Source organism: Aphis gossypii, chromosome X (assembly GCF_020184175.1).
Source record: "Aphis gossypii isolate Hap1 chromosome X, ASM2018417v2, whole genome shotgun sequence".
Taxonomy (NCBI): domain Eukaryota; kingdom Metazoa; phylum Arthropoda; class Insecta; order Hemiptera; family Aphididae; genus Aphis; species Aphis gossypii.
The window spans coordinates 45,286,133-45,292,907 of NC_065533.1; the positions used below are offsets into that span (position 1 = coordinate 45,286,133).

The 6,775-nt window shown below is 27.5% G+C and overlaps 1 long non-coding RNA gene across 2 annotated transcripts; it reads right to left on the reverse strand.

Moving 5' to 3' along the window:
- Positions 1 to 3,206: 3,206 nt before the first annotated feature.
- On the reverse strand, positions 3,207 to 6,478 carry LOC126552886 (uncharacterized). Of its 2 annotated transcripts, none has more exons than XR_007606337.1 (3): positions 6,388 to 6,478; positions 3,497 to 3,765; positions 3,207 to 3,413 (listed from the first exon to the last, which is right to left on the reverse strand). It is a non-coding gene; the product is annotated as an uncharacterized LOC126552886 (long non-coding RNA). The 2 variants fall into 2 exon arrangements; XR_007606338.1 differs by lacking the exon at positions 6,388 to 6,478 and adding an exon at positions 5,369 to 5,432.
- Positions 6,479 to 6,775: the final 297 nt, after the last annotated feature.

The window sequence follows — 6,775 nt, forward strand, 5'->3', positions numbered from 1 at the left end:
AATACGTGTATATATTTTCGTTGTGCATTTTCATATTTTCCAACTGTTGAAACAATGTATAATTCGATTAATATCTACCACGTGCTTTGTTTATATAATTATAGATACCTACTCGTCTTTAGTTTATTTATAAGGTATATAATATATAGCAAATTTATTAAAAAAAAGCACAACATTAAAGTCTTAAAATGTCTTCAATGTTACAATAATAATATATTATCTATATTTACACGTACAATTAAAGTAGATAATATATTTTGTTACACGGCCAGTTTCTATTGTATCAGATTCGATAAAAAATATAATTTGAAAAAAATGATGTTGTTTATTTTTAGAATTATATTATATTTCTCCAATTATTATAATCAATTTAAGTAGAAGTACGAACATCGCTTTGAACCTAACCCACTTTAAGTCGTATATAATATATATTATTAATATTCGACTATTAAACTGTTCGTCTTCAATATACCAACTATCACAAACATAAATAATAAAAAAACATAAATAGCTGTATTTATATTATAGGCACATATGGCGAGCACTCGGCAATGAAGCCAATGATACCGTTGCAGCGTGCAGCGAGGATTAATACATTTTTTAATATAATCGATTAATTATGCGTTTATTTTAAAACGCAAATCGATCATAAATATATCATGTATATGCAATATAATAATATATGTCATAAACATTGAGTTTTTCAAAAACTATATACACAACAGGACGTCTCGTTACCGTTCTGCAGTAAACACGCGGTTAACTACTATATACGACTCGTAAGTCACCAGTGTTCAACGCAATATATACGGTAATAATAATAACAATGACGTCTTACACGAATTTTTAGCTCTTTGTTATCGCGTGCATAATAATATCTAATATTATGATATTTTATTCATTTTCAGTGTGTACCAAAACAGTATAAATAGTCACACACGTGTAAAGGGGTTCTGTGACGGTGTGCTCGTTATGGGCAAAACGGTTAGCAACATATCGCGATGTTCTATTATACAACAGTCGATTATCGAGTGCGAACGTGCATTACATATATGCGCGTCGCATTGCACCCGCGAGAGCTAACGGCAACGCGGTCGTATGGTGTAAACTATCAAATAAAACGGACCTACGTGACGTCTTAACAAAAACGGCCGCCGCCGCCGCCGTCGCCGCAGCACTGTTTCCGCGAGGTTTGGAGAGTTTTTACTTTACGCGAATACGCGCGGTGGAAAATTTACGACCGTCGGGAAGACGCGCGGGCGGCGGTTTTCTCGCGTCTGTGTGCGTGTGTGTGTGTGTGTACGGCGACGGGTGGAAAAAAGAATAAAAAAAAAGTAGTTTCGAAAGCCGACCGTGGCCTAAGTACGATATAATCGAATTCGCCGTTTTCGCCGGCGATATTGTCACGCTCGTGGATATATTTTCGCGGGGGGGTAGAGAGGAAAATATATATTTTTTCCGTGTCACGAAAACCGCTCGTCGTCGCGGTCTACACATGTATTCGTCGGTGGATATGTGCAGCGACGGCGTGTGTGCGCGCGCGCTCACGTTATATTTGCCCAAGAGAGACGATGACACGCGGCGGCGGTGGCAATGTAGAGAAAAATAATAATTTTTCATGCGCAAAGTTTAGCTGTCCGACGACAAGTACAAAAAGTGAACACCCCCGAGACCCGGCGTGACAGATTTCAAAACGTTTTCACCGTTAAGTTTTCTGATCATTTTCGAAACGACCAAAAAGTTGTGTTATTATTCAATTTCGGTTTGACTGCGCGCACACCAGTCCGCTGCACACAGCACTATTCTCACCGTCCCTCTCAATATTATATATTATACGACTGCGTGACAGTTTACTTTGACGTATCTCCTCCAAGCGTCGTTCGTTGTCTTTTTTAAATTCTCTTAAACGTGAAATGATATCGTGGCGACCGCAACGTCTGCCTTTGTCCGTGTCATCGTTGTAACAAAAATGCAAAGTACACCGTATAATACACCGAACACCACACATTATAACGATGAGTTTCTGATAGGCCAAACGTGTCTGAATATTATCCTGTGCGTGTTGTTCGTTGGATATTAAAAATAAAATTAATCTACAAAATATTTTTGTTCGATAACTAAAAGTCATCTTAACGTACGTCTGGTACGTCTAAACGATATAAATGCAGAAAGAAAATTTTAGTCTTCCCCTTCGTACTTTTACCACAAAAATATCTTAGTTATTTTGAATACAATTTATGATATTTTAAAAAATATCAAATTTAATAAGAATATATATGTATAATATGTTGTACATTATTGTGCAATACTGTATAGGTTTGTCCGGAAGTTAAATATATTGCCGTTACCTACTGTAAATAAAAGCGCGAATCTCCTGGGCATTTTTTTTTTTTACTTTTGTTGTGATTATATTTCATTAATCATAAAGTATTTTATCAATAAACTATTATTTATGCATTGGATATACGTCCTTAAAGCACATTCCCTAGGTACAGAAACACACATCAGTTGTGATATTTGGCCTTATTAATTTTGTTTTGTTTTCGCCCGTGGGAATATCGCTGTTCTCGTATTTTCACAACAAAAAAAAAAATCTGTTTTCTTTTTTTTTAAAAATACACAAAATTTTAGTAGACAGTTAAATAAAAATAATTTATGTTCTTAATAGAACTTTATGGTTCTTTTGATATAATTTATTGCTAGACTATTGGCTTACTGTTTTGCATTACTTTATATTTTTTATAACATTTTTCTTGCAGTCACTTAAATGTATTTTTTTTTCATTTATTTTATACTATTCTTATACATTTCGTATACTAACCTAGGTTAGTACTTACGTATTTCATGAATTTTAAAATTTAAATATCAGATAGGTATATAATGTAAAATCATAAACATTTCTATTTTTCAATTTTGTTTTGTTTAAATTTAAAATAGAGTGAATTTTAATGTATTATACGTACGTATAATATAATATTTATTCACAATTGTTTTTCTCTTTCATTATAATATTTTAAATAAAAATATAAAACAAATATTTTTTGAAATTTTAAAGACGATTTTACTAGTAGCTAAAGTAAATTTTACTAACACTAGTAAAAATAAACATTTTGTAGTGATAAACAATTGATTGTTAACTTGATAAAATTAGTACTAATAAGTATACGTTAGATGAATACTAAATAAAAAACTATTTATTGGCCAAATATCAATAAACAATTTGATAATCTAACCAAGAATTTCTACAAATATACTCAGATTTTTGTTTTTCCATAGTACGATGTTTCTATGACGTACTTCTGCAGTATTCCTATGACCTACTTTAGAGTTTCTATATCATTATTCTTCTGAGAGCTGACGGATATCTCTTGTATGATTTTATTCGTATTATTCGTGTCTTTATTTTAATATTACTAAATATCAATTAAAAATTAGTGTAACATTTTTCATTTTTAAAATAATTTCAAAAAATTCTTAATGAATAGTAAATAATTACTTATTTGTATCTTCAATTTTAGAATTCGTATTCGTAAGTTTGAGAGAAAAGGGATATAATTTATTGCAATCACGTGATAATCACCTATCGCCCAATTTCATCGACATTGACACACTGATGCGTCTTCAACGCGAAGTTTTTATCGTGTACGGGTGGTGCGAAAAACGATATTATCATTCCTGTCATTTATCTTAATTCCAACGCCACCAAGACGACCTGCCACCTCAAAATGTATAAATAAATATACGTATTGTGTGATCAATGTTTAACTGAAAAATAAATGTAAAATCTCTTCAACGTGTAAAATCAATCACTTTGAATGTTTTGAATCTTTTAAAGGATCCAGTTATGCTATAGTGCGAAGAGATGCAAACTTATTAGTTAATTTTCTAATCTACTTAAGAACTCAACTAGTTAAATTGATTTTTGAAAGAACTTAATTTATTTCAATTTATTTAAAAATAATTTATGAAGTTAAAATTTAAAATGTTTTTACGATTACTTGTTTTAATAGTCATACATTTTAATTACTGTATTATAAATATACAGTTTTGAATAAAAAATAATTTAGGTATTACTATAATATTTTCTGTTATTCTTCTTGATGTAAAAAAATTAAAATAATCTTACTTGATCCACCTTTTAGTTTTAAAAAAATAGATTAATTTTTTTAAACTATATTAAGTTAATATATTTTTCCACATTAAATTTAAACTTAAAGCAATTTAATATTATATGTATTATTTTTTAACTGTTGATTTCTAACGTAACGATTTTGTGTTCAGTTAAATTATTAACACTAAATGATTATAAATAATTATTTTCTTTAACTTAATCACCTGTGGTGGTTTATGCAATTTGAATTGGCTTGTTCAAAAATAAATAAAATCAATGTAAACGATTCATGTATAAACTATTTTGAATTTTCAAATAATTATCTTCAATAGTATATAAAAAACGAGACAATTTATGATTTTTTAATTTTTTACTATCATTATTTTTATTTATTAAAACCACAACTAATATTATAAGTACTTATATTTCAAGAAAACAATGATGTAAGATACTGCGGGTAATAATTTACTTACTACTATGGACATTTTTACAGATACTTAAACAAAAGAGTTGTTCAACTGAATATTATGTATTTGTTATGATTTCAGCATATTAAAAGTTAGTAAATTCGATAAGTTATTAATAGTATTATTATTTTATTATATTATTCAGTAGGTAATCAGTTGTGTACACAATATTTAAAATTATAAATAACACACAACATTCGATTAATAACATATGAATCTAAAATTTGTAATTTTTATATTTTAGTTTTAAATGAATAACAATGAAACATTTTCTTTAAAAATCTAAACACATTGCGATTTATGAACTATTGACATTTAAAATATGACCTGATAACGGATTTTTAATTGCCATTGTTATAAAAATTCTACTTATATACGTATATATAATATATATATTATATATATAAAAGAAGATCCTTCATGTTGAAATGTTGAATATAATTATTTGTTTGTTAAATATAAACATTAAACATGTTTTTATCAAATGGGTACCAAAGTATATGCAACTTTTCAAGAGCTTACAGTGTATTTTTATTATTAATAGATCTTGAATAGACTTTATATTATACTATCTAGTTAAAATTAATATGTGTTAATAAAAATTGTAAACATAAAATGGCATGTATTTATTCAAAATTAAGAGTATGTAATAATTTTCGATATGAAGTACACAAAAAAGGTTTTGGAAAAAATAAATAAATAGTATAAAATGTATAAAACAATGTCATAATAATTTTAAAAAAAATCAAACACTTTTATCTGCCTTTCAATAATAAGTACATTTTCTTACCAAACCTCGTTCAAAATGTTTTTATTTTATTTTAATAATTGTTAAATATTTAATAATATATTATATACTTAGTACAATCTTATACATTATGTAAATAAAATCGCCATGTATATTTAATTTTAGCCAGTAATATTTTAAAGTAAAACTTATATTAGAATAGAAAATGTTTAAACACATCAACGTCTGTATAAATAGGTATTAATATCTTTTAGTACTAAATAAATCATTTTTATGAATATTAAATTCATAAAAACATTAAGTGCAAAATGATTAATAATTAATTACTTTAAAATTTTATTTAATTACATTTAATTAAGTTCATTTCTAGATTAAATATACCGAAAAGTTTAGATGTATTTATTGAATGTAAATTATTCTTTATAGTGAGATTCTAAAATAAAAAAGTGCGCAAGCGAGTATCGCTTTGCTGTAGAGTAAGTGTAGGATTGGTCACTGAAATGGATGTGTATTTTAATTCGATGTTGTATCATTTTATATGAAAAACTATTTTGATTGGAAACGACCTGTAAGCCTATAAATAGGAACTTATAATATGCATTAACAAGTTTAATGGAAATATTAATATTTTATTAATAATGTTATTGAAAATAATCTGTGAGGGACAAACATACTTTTTTTCTGCCCAAAGCTGATTATGTGATAAAAAAAATAAGTGGTAAAGAAAATAGTTTGTTTTTAATATCATTTTTATCTAAGTAGGTACTGAGTCCTCAACACAAAAAATGTATTTTTATTGTGTTTATTTTATTAAACGAAAATACGCAGGTAGAATTGTTACTATATGCATTGTGCATGGCTTTATCCTGTCTAAATAAATTATACCTTTACATATAGAAAAAAAAACAATTATTATTTTATTATATTATTATTATATCATTTAACAACGCATTATTATATTGATCAAAAGAAAGGTATTCATTTAGACAATTGCTATCTGAGTAGGAATCAGCTAAAAAAAAATTCTAAATCACACGAAACGCATTCACACAAGTACATACTTTAACGGTTTTTGTGATCCTAGATTATAATCATTAACGTTTTGTAATGCTAAAAATATAAACAATAAACATATTAAATTACTAAGTAAACTGTGAAACGTCTGGATAGTAACACGGTTGTCGGGGTAAACGTGAATAACCGTCCGGCGATAATTCTATTTATTATACTAACAGCATACACCCATAAAATTATTAATATTATTTACAAGAGCTGGTTAGGTTAGGTCTGGCTTTATCAACATCTTTTTGTGGTTTCATCGTGCAAATTTTTATTCGCAGAATTTTTTTTACGTTGATACAATTCAGTTTGTCTCAAATATTAATGTATATTTATTATACATGTATATTCGATATATACTATGTACATCGATGTAATTTATTAATATAA